The 18,071-nt window shown below is 38.7% G+C and overlaps 1 long non-coding RNA gene across 1 annotated transcript; it reads right to left on the bottom strand.

The window, feature by feature from the left end:
• Nucleotides 1-902: 902 nt before the first annotated feature.
• Nucleotides 903-3,158, bottom strand: LOC128527155 (uncharacterized). Its single transcript, XR_008360846.1, has 4 exons — nucleotides 2,988-3,158; nucleotides 2,774-2,878; nucleotides 1,222-1,277; nucleotides 903-1,081 (listed from the first exon to the last, which is right to left on the bottom strand). It is a non-coding gene; the product is annotated as an uncharacterized LOC128527155 (long non-coding RNA).
• Nucleotides 3,159-18,071: the final 14,913 nt, after the last annotated feature.

Here is an 18,071-nt window from a genome sequence, read left to right as displayed (position 1 = left end):
AATGGAAAGTGGAAGTGGAAGAGAAAAAAAATAGAAAGAGAAAAAAAGGGTATCTTGACAAAACAATAGAGTTTGAGTGTCACATGACTTGAGCCCTAATGACGCTAAACTAAACAGATGAAGTAATGTGACTGACTGAAGCGTAGTCAGAAGTGACGTCTTCCCTAACCTGTGGAACTGCATCATTAGAGCTGCTGGTGTTGGAGTGAAAACTCACTGCAGCATAAGTCAGACCTTCAGCAGGTTTCTCAGCTGATTGACCTGTGGGTACCTGAGCTGTGGAGTAGACGTCCTGATCAGAGGGGATTGTGGGTAACTGAGCTGTGGAGTAGACGTCCTGATCAGAGGGGATTGTGGGTAACTGAGCTGTGGAGTAGACGTCCTGATCAGAGGGGATTGTGGGTAACTGAGCTGTGGAGTAGACGTCCTGATCAGAGGGGATTGTGGGTAACTGAGCTGTGGAGTAGACGTCCTGATCAGAGGGGATTGTGGGTAACTGAGCTGTGGAGTAGACGTCCTGATCAGAGGGGATTGTGGGTAACTGAGCTGTGGAGTAGACGTCCTGATCAGAGGGGATTGTGGGTAACTGAGCTGTGGAGTAGACGTCCTGATCAGAGGGGATTGTGGGTAACTGAGCTGTGGAGTAGACGTCCTGATCAGAGGGGATTGTGGGTAACTGAGCTGTGGAGTGGATGGCCTCATCAGAGGGGATTGTGGGTAACTGAGCTGTGGAGTAGACGTCCTGATCAGAGGGGATTGTGGGTAACTGAGCTGTGGAGTGGATGGCCTGATCAGAGGGGATTGTGGGTAACTGAGCTGTGGAGTAGACGTCCTGATCAGAGGGGATTGTGGGTAACTGAGCTGTGGAGTAGACGTCCTGATCAAAGGGGATAGTGGGTAACTGAGCATTAGAATAAACAGTAGAGTCACAGGGGATTGTGGGTAACACTGTGGTGTCTTGAAAAAGGGTCAGAGGGGGATAGGTGGTAGACGAACAGTAAACTGCAGAAGATCCAGCATCTGATGGAGAAAGTTCTCTGGTGTCTGCAATCTCCTTATACTCAAATGGTAGCAAGATGAACTGGAGAGCAAAGAGAAACAGAAAAATATATATATTGGTACTAAACACACACACACACACACACACACACACACACACACACACTCTCTCTCTCTCTCTCTCTCTCTCTCTCTCTCTCTCTTTATGATAAAGACAGTTACCTCTTGGTAATCTCTTAAGGTTTAAACAGGACACTGGTCAGTAGAAGCTCCACCTGCTGGCAGAAGAAAGTCACAGTTATTGTTACTGTTAGTTTTATTTTGAGATTTTTATGATGAGGGGAAATCCATTTTATTAGGGGCCATGTAACTGTGCTCAGAAATAACCATGTTTAAAAGTTGTTATCATACACCTGCTACTAATGAAATGATTCTGATTAACCCCAGATAAAGATCAATGCTGCGTTCCCTTCCACAGTGTACTTTAAACACTACTCCCTGCTCCCTGACCATACCGCAATGTCCTCAATGCTGACATCACTTCCTCTATGTGATACCTTAAAAACCTAAACAGCTTGGATACCTGTGGCTGCTACTGTGAAAATTTCTCAGAAATAAAAATGTAATAAATACTGTATTGAGACAAAAATGATACATTACAGAACATATACGATTAAACATACATGACCTGTGATTAAATGTTATTAGACTAATGTACAATTTCAACTCTCTCATTTGAAAAGAGATTAATATTATGCAGATAAATAATCTAAGCAATATTAACACTTTATTGGTTAAATATAGTTGTACATTAATTAATCATTAATATTATGTAAAATTTAGTAAAAACCCATAATAATAAAAAATTATGTATAAAGCGAGGTGCACCATGTTTTCTTATGCTCCAGCAAGCCGCAGTAAGTGATGGGTAATGGTGCTTGTCCACTTCTTCAAAAGTGATGAAGCATTGTTCATTTGTTCGCCAGACCAACAATTTCTTTGTACCCCGCAGTTTGGAAACTTATTTATTCCAAATAAATAAGTTTATTTATTCCAAATAACACTTTTCTGTGCTTTTAGGCAGTGATGAAGCCTTTGAAGTTTTTATCTACCTCCTGTCTTGGCCTGTGCACAACTTTATCCAGGAGATCTTTTGACAGTGCCTTGACACCCATAGTTGGTTGTTGAGCACTTAGCAGGATAAAAGGAACATGGATAGGGCAAAATACCAACAAATTATTAAGGAAAATTTGCTGCCCTCTGCCAGAAAGTTGTCAATAGGAAAATGTTCACCTTTCAACATGACAATGACCCAAAGCACACAGCAAACTGACCACACAGTGGTTAAACAAGAGAAAGGTGAATGTCCATGCATTGCTTGGAATAGTTTGTGTCAAGTCCATAACAGCACAATTAGAAGAAGACTGAACAAGTAAATTTTGGTTGAAAGGGCTGCCAGGAGAAAGCCTCCCCTGTCCAAAAAGTGAGAAGGTGATTAGCTTCAGCTGATTGAGTTTACAAGTCACTTTTAGGAGGAAGTGATCCTTTTCCATATCAGTTATTCTGTTTTTTTATGTATTTTTTTTAACCTGTTGGTGTCTTATCTTTCACTTGGATAAGTAAATACAGCTGGAACAAAAACCATGTTTGTCTTCATTGTAGGCTGCAAAGCAACAAAGTTTAAAGAGATGATTGAAGAGGTGATTATTTTCTATACACACTATGATCAAGTTATACATTTTACAATGTGTTGTGTGTGTGTGTGTATGAATACCTTGCAACCTGCGCCTCTTTAGTAGAATCAAAGTGAGGATTGTAAAAACAATCAAAAGCAGCAGAATAATTACAGACACAGTGATCACAGTGGAAGCTGGAAATTCTGGAAGAGAAACCGATACTTTAACCTACATACTAATCTTATAAGAGATCAGATTCATCAAAGGCCTGGAGTTAAATTATGAGTGTGATGTGCATTGTAGCAGAATCACCTGCTGGCTGAGAATCTTGGGTAGAGTTAGATAATGATGATGATGAAGAGGAGGAGAAGGAGGAGGAGGATGAAAATGACAGTGATGTTGGTGATGATGATGAATGTGGTGGTAATGGTGTGTATAATAATGGTGGAGATAGTAATGATGATGATGATGATGATGATGGGGATGATGATGAATGTGGTGGTAATGGTGTGTATAATAATGGTGGAGATAGTAATGATGATGATGATGATGATGATGATGATGGGGATGATGATGAATGTGGTGGTAATGGTGTGTATAATAATGATGGTGATAGTATTGATGACGTTGATGACAATAATGAGGATGATGGTGATGACAACAATTTTGATGATGATGATGAGGATGATGATGAGGATAATGAGGAGGAGGAGGTGGAGGAGGACAAAAATGACAACGATGATGATGATGATGATGATGAATGTGAAGGTAATGGTGTGTATAATAATGAAGAGGAGGAGGGGAATGATGATGAAATTTTTGATAATGGTGAGAAGGCAGAAGAGGAAGAGGAGGACAAAAATGGTAATGATGAAGATGCTGATGATGAATGTGGTGGTAATGGTGTGTATAATATTGATGATAGTAACAATGATGATGTTGATGATGATAACAATAATGAGAAGAAGGATAATGGCGATGATGATGATGATGATGATGATGATGATGAAGAAGAAGTTTGTCTTGGTTTCCAGGTTGAATGACTTGAATCTAAAAATTTGAAAAAAAAAAAGGTTCAGAACAGACTCAACAACAGTTCGGTTGCTGTTTAGTAAATGTGGAATTGACTGTTGCTTATAATTCTGCTATCTCACAGCAAGTGTAGGGAAGCAAAAACGCACACATGTGCAAGAACAAGGAACAAACATTGAGCCTAATACACATCTGCTCATCACATTATTTAGTCTAAAAGGACAGAAGTCTGTGTAAGAGAAAATCAGAGTTAGATCATTTCAATTCCATGTGTTAACACATTTCTGAACTAAACTGCTCTGTTTGTATTCACACTATTGTTTTATTCACTAACTTTCCAATAATATCACAGGATAGTCCTGGTTAGGATGTGTTCTGACTCTGTCCTCCACACAACAACTGTGTGGTGCCAAAATAAATGCAGTGTGTCTCTACAAACTCACCAGTAACTGCCAGGTTGATCTGTGTGAAATAAACCTTGTATCCATGATCAGATTCCCAGGCTGCTTCAGCTCCACACCAGTATTCACCAGAGTCTCGCTCAGTTGGACTTTTAATACTCACACTCAAGGTTTGTCTTTCTCTGTCATCATACAGGAAAGTTTTTCCTATATTTGTGTGTTTTCCACTTTCATTAACAGATTTCTTATAAGAACAAGCAAAATCCTGCAGCCTCATCTTGCAGAGAAACTTGGGATTACTCCTGAGGGATTCTGGGTATTTACAGCTGATGGTCGATTCTCCTCCTACATGGACAGTCTCACTGATGGACTTCTCATATGACAGATCTGCAAATCACAGTCAGGTCATCTCAGTTCACACGTTTATGTATTCTAGAAAAATTATTTATATTCACACTGTAAAAATTATTATTTTCCTTCTATATCATTTTGGACACAAAGTTTTTCTGAATTTTGATGCAGTCACATGATGGCTCACACATCACTGCCTTTCTACACAATGTGAACTTTTGCGGTTTTTGTATGCTTTACATCATATAAAACACCAAAATCAAATAAACATCCTGCCCCAGTTCTTACAACCCAAATATGTGGAGATACACTAATCATGAAAGTAATCATCAACCTATGTGTAGCAGCCTGGAAAAAAAAACCTTCACATGAGGATATTTTGATTATTTCATGTAATTCTTGTATGTTTAAAGAGCTACAGATTCAACAGACTAACTCCTCAACAGAATATTTTTTTGTATGTTTCTTAATTAGGTAGTCTGGTGAATTAACAGTTAAGAATCACAGCTCGAGGGTCATAAGTTCATCTTGTGGAGGATCCTTGAGGGCTACTCATATGAGGACTGTTATGAGGACAGGAAGGTATAGTGAAAAACAACTAATGAGTTAAACTTAATGTCCATCCATGCATTTGCTATACTGCTTATTTTTTGTAGGATCAGAGTTATACTTAACTTGATACAATCAATTTGCTAATTTAAATATCATCATAACATGTTTCCTCAACTACAGTTACTCACCTTCTGTTACATTCAGCTTCACTACAGTGTAGGTCTGTATTCTATCAAACACATCAACAGCACACGCGTATGTTCCAGTGTCCTCCGTAATCAGCTCTCTGATAAACACACTGAAGAACCCTACTTTTTTATTGTCATGAACTGAGAATCTGCCATCATGTGACCATTCGCTGTTTAGTGCTGTTCTGTTTCGAATAAAACACCACTGCTCTGTGTCGATCTTACAGAAAGATTTTGGTTTGTCTTTGAGTTCATCATCATATATGCACTTGATGTTGAGTTTTCCCCCTGCATACGCATTCACTTCTCTGGAGACCAAGGGCCCTGTTAGAAAACAAGATGTTCAAGTCATGTTCAGTTGATTAAACTCTAAAAAAGAATACCTACATTAAACTCAATCTCAAGTTTGTTTTTATTATTATCATGAATTTTTAAGATCATGGTTTAAATTCCTTATTCATTAGAAGGAAATTGAAAGACTGAGCTCTTCTTACACCTTAGACGGAAACATTTTAAACAATCTATACAAGTGAACAAGTATTTTCTGATAAAAGTAACTAGTTCGAGTACTTTTCCATTGCAGAAAATTAAAATTCCTTTGTGGATCCTCATGCATGTTGTTTTAGTCAAGACCTTTATAATTATTCTAACTACTTCACCTCTAACTATCTCACCTACGCAGTTTTCCGTGGTGGTCGTAAGTAGGTTCATCATGATTTACCGCGTGTTTTAGTGCTGTGATTACGTTTCCATCTTTCCGCGCGTCGGACCTCGCATAGGTGAGATAGGGGTATAACAGCAGGAATAACAGAGGGGGGCGGGTTATCAGGGACGAGGCTTGTAGGACGACTTTCACACACACACTCACGGATTGGGAATGAATGCTGTCTGGCTCACGGATTACATAAATTATCTGAATAACGGATTACATTTTTGAAAATATAACTAAATAACTATATGACGGACCTAACGCGTTAGATTACTCGTTGCATCAAAAAAGTAACCCAACGCGTTACACTCAACACTGGTCTACAGTACATAAAACAGTGAACAAGCAGGGTGTGAATGGCAGGACACCACAAAGGAAACTTACTAAAAAGAACATTCCTGCACACCTGAAGTTTGAGAAAGAGCACATTGACACTCCACAGTGGTACTGGCAAAATGTTTTGTGAACTGAAGAAACTAACATTGAACTACTTTGAAAGGACAAAAAAATACTTCATCTGGCGTAAAAAGGTCACTGCATGTCCTCATGAACACTATCCCAAATGTAAGGTATGGTGGAGGAAACATCATGACTTGGGTGATGGGATGACCCCAAAAAATAGAGCAAGTTCACAACAGAATGGCTTCAGAAAAATATATAATCTGTCTAAAATTCCCTCTGAATGATGTGCAGGTCTGATCCACAGTTACAGGACGTGCCTGGTTGAGATTATTGCTTCCAATAGGCCGTCAATCAGTTATATTTATTCCAAGGGTTCACTTACTTTTTTTTACTGCCATTTTGAATGTTAAATGAGTGTGTGAGTGTGGGTGTGAGACATGAAGGATCAGATGTGTTAGGCATGTTATTATTTTAGGCACATTATGTCAATACCATGGTTTAGAGGAAGATCAGATCACTTTTTATCACAAATTAATGCAGAAAACCTTTAAATTCCAAAAGGTTTACATACTTTTTCTTGTCACTTTGTTTAAGTCTCAGCCATGCAAAAAGTAAATATGGAGTAAATCATAATCTTAATATTTGAATAAAGTAACATATTACTGGTAACAAAAAACATGAAATATTACATAAGTATAGTAAGGAAGTATGATTACTTGGTATTTTGTACATCTGCTATCAGTTTTGCAAAACTCACCTTCCTTTACCTTCAGTTCCACGATTGTGTAAATGTCTTTCCCAAAACCAATTTCAACTCCACACTTGTACGTCCCAGTGTCCTGTACAGTGAGCTCTCTGATCATCACCCAGAACTCTGTTGATTTGGTATCATACAGTGAGAATCTTCCTGAATATATCCACTCATTTTTAGCTTCTGTCTTGATTTGGTCAGAACAGCCCGGTGATGAACCCTTACAGAAATATTTCTTGTTTTGTGTGTTTTTTATATCATACTTGCACTTGATAAGGACTCGTCCTCCTGAATATCCTGTTACTTCCTTGGAATCTCCTCCATCTAACAAAACACCAAACATCCATCTAAGCAAAACCTTCCTTCATGTAACACTGCTGCTGAGAGTGAGGATTATTCTGAAGTGCATTTCTTTACCTGAGATTAGGCAGAGGGTGAAGATGAGGAGGATCTTCATCCTGAGTTCACACTCACACATCTCCACACCAACTCCACTTCAGAAAGATATTAAAGCTCCTGTTCTGTTCCACACTCTTACTGTCGCTGTCCTGCTCTGTGAAGGGTTGTGTCTTTATCTATGTCTTAACTAGAAAGTGATGTAACCACTCCCTATTATAGCTGTATGAGAAGAGCTTCTCTACGAGGTTATGTGTGAACGATGTGTTCAAATTTCAGACATAAAATTGGCCTCTGGTCATTTATAACGTATAAACAATCCTATAAAAGTGCATGAGTGTTTAATATTTTTTCTATATTTGAGTTGTGTTTCCTCTCAGTGCTCCAGTATTAACTTTCCTGATGATATCTATCACTCCATGTCACTGTGTACTGCTCTAATGCCTGATGGCCTCTACTGCCCCCTAGAGCACAAGGTGCATCATAGCATCAGCAAGAAAGAAACTTCACCAAAATTACTGGTAAAGCAATGCATTTTATTGGTAAACTCACACTAACAGCACACACACAGGCTTAATTTTTAGTTACAGAACTGATAGGGTAGGAATAACAAGTGTTAGATAATAGATAGAACAAAAGCCCAACAATATTTTAGTAAACAACAACACAGGCAACACATTAACACATTTCTGTTATAGCAATCAACACTTATTCTAATAAAAGATAAACATTAAACACATTAACAGACAGCTGCAAGGCCTCACGGTTCTACACATCAGTCCTACTTTACATTGTCCTGCCTTTCAAAAAGGTTAATTCTACAGTCTAGTATAATGTAGCACACATGAATAAGACTCATTGTGACATATACGACATATAGACTTTAGGTATGACCCCTTTTATCTACATTACACATGTACACTTATTTGCCAGCTTACCTGCAAAAATATAGACATAAATCGCACCATGAAGCAAAAAGAAACATTACATATCATATTACTTCAATCATTAGAGTTATTATTTGGGTAAAATAAATAATATGCATAGGTGTCTCTTTGAGTGTTTCAGTAAAGTCACTTCGACACAGTCTCCCCTCAAAGATGTAATGGGGTCACAACATTGTGCAATTACCAGTCCACAGTATAAAAATGCTAATCCACATGTTACAGTTATGTACAGCATATAGATAGCTTGCTGCTACGTAGGAGTCAGAGTTTGCATTGTCCATTGAGATGCAATGCTGTTTGCAGCCAGTCATACTGTATGACATGTATCTCCAGTTGTTGTAGATGTCTTGTGCACAATAATCATCCACTGCCACTTCCTGCATCACTTCTGAAATTAAGTACCTTTACCAACACAATAAACTTCCATCCAACTATTTAATAAATTGTTGTGGTTACTGCACTGTTTACTGTTTGCGGTTACTGACTTTATAAACCAAAAGTTAGAACTAATTCCTTTCACTTATTCTTTAAAACTTCATCACAACCTCATTGAACTGTAACTAAACCTAATTCTTCTTCTGAGCAACAAAAGTGTCAATCTTACTTATTTTACAACTATGCTAAACAATCATTCAACCCTTAATCTACTTTTGTTATTAATAAACTTATTATTTATTCCTGTGATGTGGTAGACTGCCCTAACCTATTGTACAGTAAGTAAATATTAGTTTTGGTTTTCTGGTTCTGACAAGTTTTAGATTGAATTTCAGGTGACTGACCAGCAGTGTTGGGTGTAACGTGTTACGAAGTAGGTACTTGGATTACTTTTTTGATGTAACGAGTAATATAACGCGTTATGTCCGCCATTTAAGTACTCAGATATTTAGTTACCTTTTCAAAAATGTAATCCGTTATTTAGACAATTTATGTAATCCGTGAACCATGATGAAACGTACTCACGGCCACCACGCAAAACCGTGTAATGTAGGTGAGATAGGGGTGTTCTGTGCTTTTCTCAGTATTTAAGTCCTCAACTGTTGTTGCTCCATAATGTGGGTGAAATTTAGGTGTCTCTGCTCTCAGATGTCCACCTCATTACACTGTTCACTGTTTGTAAGTTGTAGTCTGATAATGGCTCTCCACCCACACTCATCCTCAGTGCTGTTTTCCCGTTACCTATTTTCCTCTTTAGTATTTATTTATTTATTTTTTGGTTTTGTTTTTCAGATTCAGTGGGTAGGAAGTCACACCGGTAGGAAGTCACATGGTAGCAGGAGATTCCTATGAATAATTCCATGGGTTATGGGATGGACTTACGGAGGCTCCCATCTGTTTTTTGTACACAATTGCGCTGGAGTAGGAGGATTTAGATTTTTTTTTATCTAACCTCTATTTGACAGGTCTTACTGGTGGTTATGTACTGTGCAATATATTTTTCACCAGTCATGCAATGTATTTTACCTACTAATTATTCCACAACATATTCTCATCAGTTGTACAACATATTTGTTAATCAGCCTATAATTTATTTATTTACTGTGCAATATATTTTAATGAATTTACTCTGCAATTACTGTGCAATGCATTCTTATTAGCTCTTTTTTATATAAATCAAAACAGCGAGTCAACTGCTACTTAATTTCATTCCGAATGTGCAATATCATTAAATGATAAGATACTGTGAAAAAAAGAACCTGGACAGAGAAGAAACTATGTTGTTTTAATTAAAGGTAAATTAAATCTTACTTTGACTCAACCTGCAAATGGGATTGTTGTCTGGTTCACTGTTCTTCCATCTAGTACCCCTGGCTCAATGATCTCAGCAAGACTCTTAACTATGGTATGTGGCTCTATTTTTCTTTCTGTGATCAAATGTTCCACAAAGCTTTTGTCTCTACCCCATTCAAGTGATCTCTTTTTTTTTTTTTGGCAAATCAGGTTGAGCAACTGTGTACTTTTTCTAGGAGGGAGGAGACTGACACTTGCTGTTTCATTTCTGTCTATATTTAAATTCAAATTTTACATACACAGTCATACACAATACGATATGCAGTAAAATGCTTAAGCGACCGCCTATGACCTTAAAAATAAAACATTATTAATAGGAAATAAATATAAATAAAAAGAAAATAAAATATTAAATAGATTTAGCTAAGATAAGAATAATATATTTATGAAAGAAAAAATATGCAATATAAGAAAAACCGAGCTGTACACATATGGAGAAGAGAAGATTTCTGTACAAATATAAAAAAAATTAGAAATTTTAGTGTAGCGATGAAGTGGGAATATATATTATATATATATATATATAGAAATGGCCAGAGGGGGGGGGGGGGGTGCAAATATGCATAAAAGCTTCCTCCTTAAAGTGACTTATGTGCAACAAGCAAAGAAATGAAGTAGAATTATGTAAATGCGCATGAATGTGCAGGTGTGCAGTGTCCATAAGTGTCCATGAATGTCCATAATGAGTGCAAGTGTGTATGTGCAAAATGGTATTAGTCCTGTGTGGTGTACTGATTGAGAGACCGTATTGCCTGCAGGAAAAGGCTCCTCCTCAGTCTCTCTGTGTTGGCCTTCAGAAAGCGGAATCACTTTCCAGACCGCAACAGAGTAAACAGTCCATTGCTGGGGTGCCTGAGGTCCTTCATGATCTTCCTGGCCTTAGTCCAGCACCGCTTTCCATAAATTGAGTGCAGGCCAGGGAGCTTGCTGTGGATGAGGCGCTCAGTTGATCTCACCACCCTCTGTAAAGCTTGTCTGTCCTGCATGGTGCTGTTTCCAAACCAGGTTGTGATGTTTCCCATCAGGATGCTCTCTTTGGTGCAGGAGTAGAAATTCCTGAGCACCCTGGAGGGCAGTCTGAAGTCTCTCAAGCATCTGAGGTGGAAGAGATGCTGCCGGGCCTTTTTCACAACAGTGTTGATGTGACAGGACCATGACAGGTACTGCGTGATGAGATCACAGAAGTATCTGAAGCTGTCCACTCTCTCCACTGGGCTCTCATTGATGACGAGGGTCTGGAAGTTCCTCTGTTGCTTTATACTAAAGTCCACTATCAACCCCTTTGTCTTGCTGATGTTAAGAAGGAGATTGTTCCTCTGGCACCAGTTCTCCAGATTTCCAATCCCCTCCAGGTAGGCCATCTCATCATTCAGTGATCAAGTCCACCATGATGGTGTCCTCAGCTAATTTGATGATGGTAATGGAGTTGGTAGTGGCCATGCAATCATACGTGTACAGCAGCGGGCTCAGAACACAACTCTGGTGGGCTCCAGTGCTGAGAGTGAGGGAGAGACATGTTCGTCCATCTTTACTGTCTGTGGTCTGCCAGTTAGGAAATTGGAGATCCACTAACACAGAGAGGAGCTGAGTCCCAGGTGCTCCATCTTGGTGGTGAGTGTGGAGGGAATTATGGTATTGAATGCTGAGCTGTAGTCGACAAAGAGCATGTTAATATAATAGTGTCCAGGTGAGTGACAGATGTATAGGTCTGGCCATTAAGAACGCACGTTTCGAGAAAAGGGGTCTTGTGAGCTGCCGCAGCAGTGCTTGGGGAGATGTGAAAATGTCATTCATCACCTGTAGGAGGCAGTCGTGTTTCAATCTAAAGTATTGTGTGTCAACTGAAGCCGAAAATGTGTTATCTCTCTTAGGCGCCTATTGATAGCAAGTATTTATTCATCATTTTCTTCTCTCCTTCAATGATAATACTTCTTTGACTGCACTTTCTCCATTTAGTATTATTATTATTATTAGTTCTAGTAGTAGTAGTAGTGCTGAAAATGTATTCTTCTTCTTCTTCTTCTTATTATTATTATTATTGTAACGCACCCGCGTGTGTGTGCAAAAAGACGAAGTACATAAAAAAAATACAAAAATTTATTAGAAGTTAGCCTAAAACAAAATTGTTTTATTGTGTTTATTCGCTTTAAATATACACCAAACAATAAACACTGCCTTTTGCAAAGTGAAAGTGAGTTGTGTCAAAAGTGCGTTGTAAGTTAAGTCAAAAGGTTGACAAACGCGCGCTCAGATATGAGCATATTTATTGATAAAACTGCAGACATACTTTCCCAGAAATGCAACAAGCACAAAAATATATGCTACTTGCTGATCAAAAAACGTGACAGCATGCAGAATCCCTGGGCTTTGACTGCACTTTCTCCATTCATTAGTAGTAGTACACAAAATGTTTTTTTTTAGGAAATTAGGAAAATTAGGAAAACGTTTTTTTTATAGGCAAAAGGTGAGGGATCCAACTTCAGAGGTTGACAAGGCCAAAATAATTAACAAAATAGCCTTCGTTTTAGATGCACTAAATTCCTGATTCAAAATAAAATAAAATAAAACACACAATCCTTCCATAACTCCCTAATCCAAAAAAAAAAAAAAAAACAGAGTGCAAAATATGTACAACAAAAGAAATGGCGTCAAACCTCCTACAGCCCTTAATATGATGAAAAGTGCTGTTTACAACAATATTTACAAAGGGTAATACAAATCGATGGCTAACAAATTCGAAACAGAATCCACATTTCGAAACAGGCTTAGGTCATATCAACAGTAAGACAAAACAGTTCTCTCTGGTAAGGGTCGAATTTAAAGTGGAGACACAATACAAAGACGCATGCTGTGGCACCGGTACACCGCGTCTGGTGAATTATCTGGAGGAACACCCATCTGAAAAGCAAGCAAGTACCCAGAAAGAACAGCAGGGGGCAGAATAACACAAACTCATAACAATGGGTCAAAATGTCTGTTATTTCTGGTACTTTAATCACACTGTTGGGTTGCTTTTGCTATGAATACTAAAAGTGCTGCATGATTAAACTAAATGCAAAAAACGGAAAAAGAAATGTCTTCTTTTCTTGTTTGAATCTGTAATATTTAAGTGAAATATATTTCGTGTATAGGCCTTAATAATCATTTTGTTTTATGGACAGGTTTTGTGTGTTTTAGAAGCACTGTAATTTTAGCTGGTTTCAAAACACAACATGTAGGGAATATTTGATTTTTAGATTGTTTATTGTATTCTGTGTGCATGAGAACAGAGTGATTTTCTTCCTCTTCTCACGACACAAGCTGTACTTTCAATAAACACATTCTATAGTAGTTTATGTTAAAGGTCGTAAAACTGTTGAACGCTCGTAAATGCAGAGCTACTCTTAAATTTATGTTCTTCCTTACCTTATCTTTTAAAAGCATTCCAGACTGGATGTAAAAACTCCTGCATCCACCTTTTCTTTGGTTCTTTGTGTGTGTGTGTATATATACTCCTGTCTCCCACAATAAACTTTGAACGTCTCACTGAGCACTGACTTGTGTGTATCATTGAGGGGTTCCCTGGATCCAGGCGGGACAAGCAGAATACAGGCTGAGCACTGAGTAGACAAAAGGAGGTCTACCAAAATTCAAGAAATCCTTACACAACATTTTTGGAGATTTGATCTCCAGACAATCCCCAGGCGTTCTGAGCTCATGGGCTACTGTTATTTACTTACAATATTTGTTATTTGAAATTTTTATTTAAATGAGGTTTGGGTTCTGGGATGTTGTACAAGGGAGATGTGCAGAGCTGTGGCAACTACAGAGGAATAAAGTTGATAAGCCATACAATGAAGCTGTGGGAAAGTAGTGGAAGCTAGGTTAAGGTCAGAGGTGAGCATTTGTGAGCAGCAATAGGGTTTCATGCCTAGAAAGAGTACATCAGATGCAGTATTTGCTTTAAGGATGCTGGTGGAGAAGTACAGAGAAGGTAACAGGGAGTTGCATTGTGTCTTTGTAGAATTAGAGAAAGCATATGACAGGGTGCCAAGAGAGGAGCTGTGTTGTTGTATGAGGAAGTCTGGAGTGGCAGAGAAGTATGTTAGAGTGGTGCAGGACATGTATGAGAGCTGTAAGACAGTGGTGAGATGTGCTGTAGGTGTGACAGAAGAGGTGGAGGTGGGCCTGCATCAAGGATCGGCTCTGAGCCCCCTCTTTTTTGCTATTGTGGTGGACAGGATGACAGTTGGGGTTAGACAGGAGCCTCCATGGACTATGATGGAGTCATAGCAGGAAACAGGTGGAGGAAAATCTAGAGAGGTAAAGGTATGCTCTGGAAAGCAGAGAAATGAAGGTTAGCCGTAGCAAGACAGAATACAAGTGTGTGAATGAGAGGAACCTAAGTGAATTGGTAAGGCTACAGGGAGCAGAGGTAAAGAAGGTGCAGGACTTTAAGTACTTAGGGTCAATGGTGCAGAGCAATAGAGAGTGTGGAAAGGAGGCGAAGAGATGGGCACAGGCAGGCTGGAACGGGTGGAGAAAAGTGTCAGGTGTGTTATGTGACAGAGTATCAGCGAGAGTGAAAGGAAAGGTGTTCAAGACAGTGGTGAGACCAGCAATGCTCTATGGCTTAGAGACAGTGGCACTGGAGAAAAAAACAGGAGACAGAGTTGGAGGTAGCAGCGATGAAGATGTTGGGGTTCTCTTTGGGAGTGAAAAAGATAACATCAAGAATGAGCCCATAACCCATGTTAGATGTTTTGGAGATAAAGTCAGAGAGGCCAGATTGAGGTGGTTTGGACATGTTCAGATGAGAGATGGTGAACATATCAGTAGAAGGATGCTGAGGTTTGAACTGCCAGACAGGAGGTCTAGAGGAAGACCAAAGAGGAGATTTATGGATGTAGTGAGAGAGGACATGAAGTTAGTTGGTGTGATTGGATGATTCCCCTTGGCGACCCCTAAAATAGACTAGCCGAAAGACAAAGAATAAGGGCTTAGGGATGTTGAGCCTATTTCATACATAGTCTAATCAGAGCTCTACCACCAGCTTGAGTGTAATTGATAAATTATGTTTATAATAATGAAATGAGATGCCCTAAATTGTTTAAAATGTATCTAAAATTCATTTAAAATCAGCATGTTTAAACCCATGGCTCACACTTTTACTTTAAACAACCTATTTATGTATTTATTACATGCCTTTTCTGTAATTATCTCAAACCAAAATTTTTTAATGGCAGCAATTAAATTTGATTTTGTAGTCTGTTTTGCTTCTTTTCGAATATAGTCTTTCAGAGCATGCTACACTATTTCAATGGGATTCATGTCAGGAGATTCGGTGGGTGTCTTCACCCAGTTAATTCCCTCTTTAGTGATATATATATATATATATATATATATATATATATATATATATTTTTTTTTTTTTTTTTTGCAGCAGTGTCACTTGCTTCGGGTCATTGTCCAGGAAAAAAACGGTTATGAATATAGAAGTTTTCCTTTTAATGTATGGGGCAGCGGTTCCTTTTATAACCACCTCTTCGAAGAAAGACCTGTCCATTATTCCTTTAAAGATGGCAATAGATCTTGGTCCAAGTCTAGAAATGGCTCCCCGAACATGAATTTTTACAGGATCTTTCGGCTTGGGTTTGAAAACTTGTCTTATTGTTTTACGAAATTACACTGTGGCAAAGCGATCCAAAGCGACAGTAGTTTCATCAGTAAAAATGACATTGTTTAATTTTTCCTCTTCATTGATTTATGTTTGAGCTTGATGGAGATGTATCTCTGCAATTTTGTCATGGGGGACAATGCAAAGTTTTCTTATATCTCCAACCAAGTTTTTGCCTGATTCTCCAAATTGGTCACTTACTGATGTCCACTCCTTGTCACGCCACAGTTGTTGTTTTTTTTACAGAGCTTGCAACCATTTCGTCGTTTTGCCTAGTGATGGTTTCTATGGCTGCGACAACGGCTCTGTAAAAAAGTGCATAACATTAATTTAAAGCCTAACAAACACATGGCAGTATATACAGTAATTTGTGATAGTACAGTATAAAGGTGAGCTACTTACCAATTAATATTGTGCAGATTGCTTTTGCGTGATGTCTGTTCTTTATAATGTCTTCTGATGGTGCTCAATGTTACGTCTACACCAACAGATTTCAGTTTGCGGTGTATTTCGCGACTGGAACTTCCAGCAGACTTCATTGTCCTGATGTCTTGAAAATGAAGCTTACTGATCTTGGTCATTTTGAAATGCCTCTACTGTATGTGTGGATGTACTGTATTTATCCAGGCTATATATGTCATGGTGACGTGGAAAGTGAAAATGGGTTGTGGATAATCTACAGTAGAATCTCCAATTCATTATCATGTTATTCTACACCTGCAGTACAATAGTATTTAATAATGTTGTTGATAAATATTGTAAATTATAATTAAATTAATAGCTGTTAATCTTTTTTTTGTGTTTATCTTTTTGGTTTATTATACACCTTTGCACCACATATTGTAATAAATAGCTTTAAATGGTAGTAAAAGTACCCAAAGTACCCGGTGCCGGTGAGTCTCGTGATGGCGGAAGTATTTGCCCTCCACCTTGTCTGAGGACGGTGCTGCTGTTTCTTCTCCTGTTTTTGTTCGTTTTTCTTTCCTGAGTTATTTGTTCTTTTTTTTTATTATTTTATTTTTGCCGTAACGGTATTAGTAGTTCGGAGCTGCCCTGCTACTGTCTGGAAGCCATTTTGGACTTCCGGGTTCTCTGCATTTTTTTGTATTGTGGAGTCTGTCGTAAAGCAACGTTAGGAGAACTCTGAACTTTAGGTGGTAATTTTTGGTGAGCTGTCTGAGCTACGTTATTTGATATGTTTGTTTAAATTGTTATATTTGTTTTTGTTTTTCTGTTTTTTGTTTTTTTTTGTCTAGGGCAACGAGAACTTTTGTTCTCTTTATTTTCTTGCCTTCTTTATCTATTGTGTTTTTTTGGTGTTTGGTTAATTGTATTTTGTGTTGTCCATCTCGGGCACTGTTGGGCTGGGAGGCTAGCTAGCTCAGGGTATTGTGGGTAGTATAATTGTGTGGAGTGCAGTGCAGTTTGTGTTCATGTTTCACTTTGTGTGAGTGTGTGGATGTGTGTGAAAAGCACCTGTAAGGCCGGTACCTCCTTTAGTCTGCCCTTGCCACTGAGAAGCTGGTGCACAAAGTTTTGTTTCTATTTGTTTGTTTGGTTTTGTTTTATTCCTGTGAGTACACAGAGTGCCTTGTCCTTTTTTTGATTGCGTGTGATAGCTATTTGCGATCCAGCATTGCATGCTATGGGATGTTTTTAATTTGTGACTTATAATAAAGTTTTGTATATTTGTATCCCCGTCTCTCGTTCATTCAGCCTAACGAACCTCTGTTCCTTATTGGTGTTATTTCCCCGGTTAACCTTGGGGTGGCGTAATCGGGTCTAAAACTTCATCTTTAATTGCCTTACCGCGGCATTGCCACATTTCTGGTGTAATCGGCAGGATAGGCTATCCTTGTTCAGAGAGACGTGGGTACATATGTATTTGGCCTACTCTGTGTACTTAATCTTGGTTGGTTGTTTCCTTTTTCTTTGTTCTGTTTTGTTAGTAGCATTGAGCCGGAGGAGAAACAGCAGCGGCGTCCGCCTTCCTCGGGTAGTGACTGAAGTTTGTGCTACAAATATGGAAGAAGAACTGCGTGAATTAAGGGAGATGGTAGCTCAGTTAAGAGCAGATAACGAACGGTTACGGCAAGAGCAATCACCTGCTCTTCTGGGTCCTGATGGGCTGTCTCCTGTTGCCGGTGGGCCTTCTCTCTCCACGTCTCAGTCAAGTGTGGAGTGTGCTGTTCTGCCAGAGAGGTATGTTTTTGTACCACGAGA

This window comes from Clarias gariepinus, chromosome 6 (genome assembly GCF_024256425.1).
Source record: "Clarias gariepinus isolate MV-2021 ecotype Netherlands chromosome 6, CGAR_prim_01v2, whole genome shotgun sequence".
In the NCBI taxonomy this organism is placed as follows: domain Eukaryota; kingdom Metazoa; phylum Chordata; class Actinopteri; order Siluriformes; family Clariidae; genus Clarias; species Clarias gariepinus.
The sequence above is the reverse complement of the archived record's forward strand: the minus strand, read 5'-3'. Positions and strand labels throughout refer to the sequence as shown.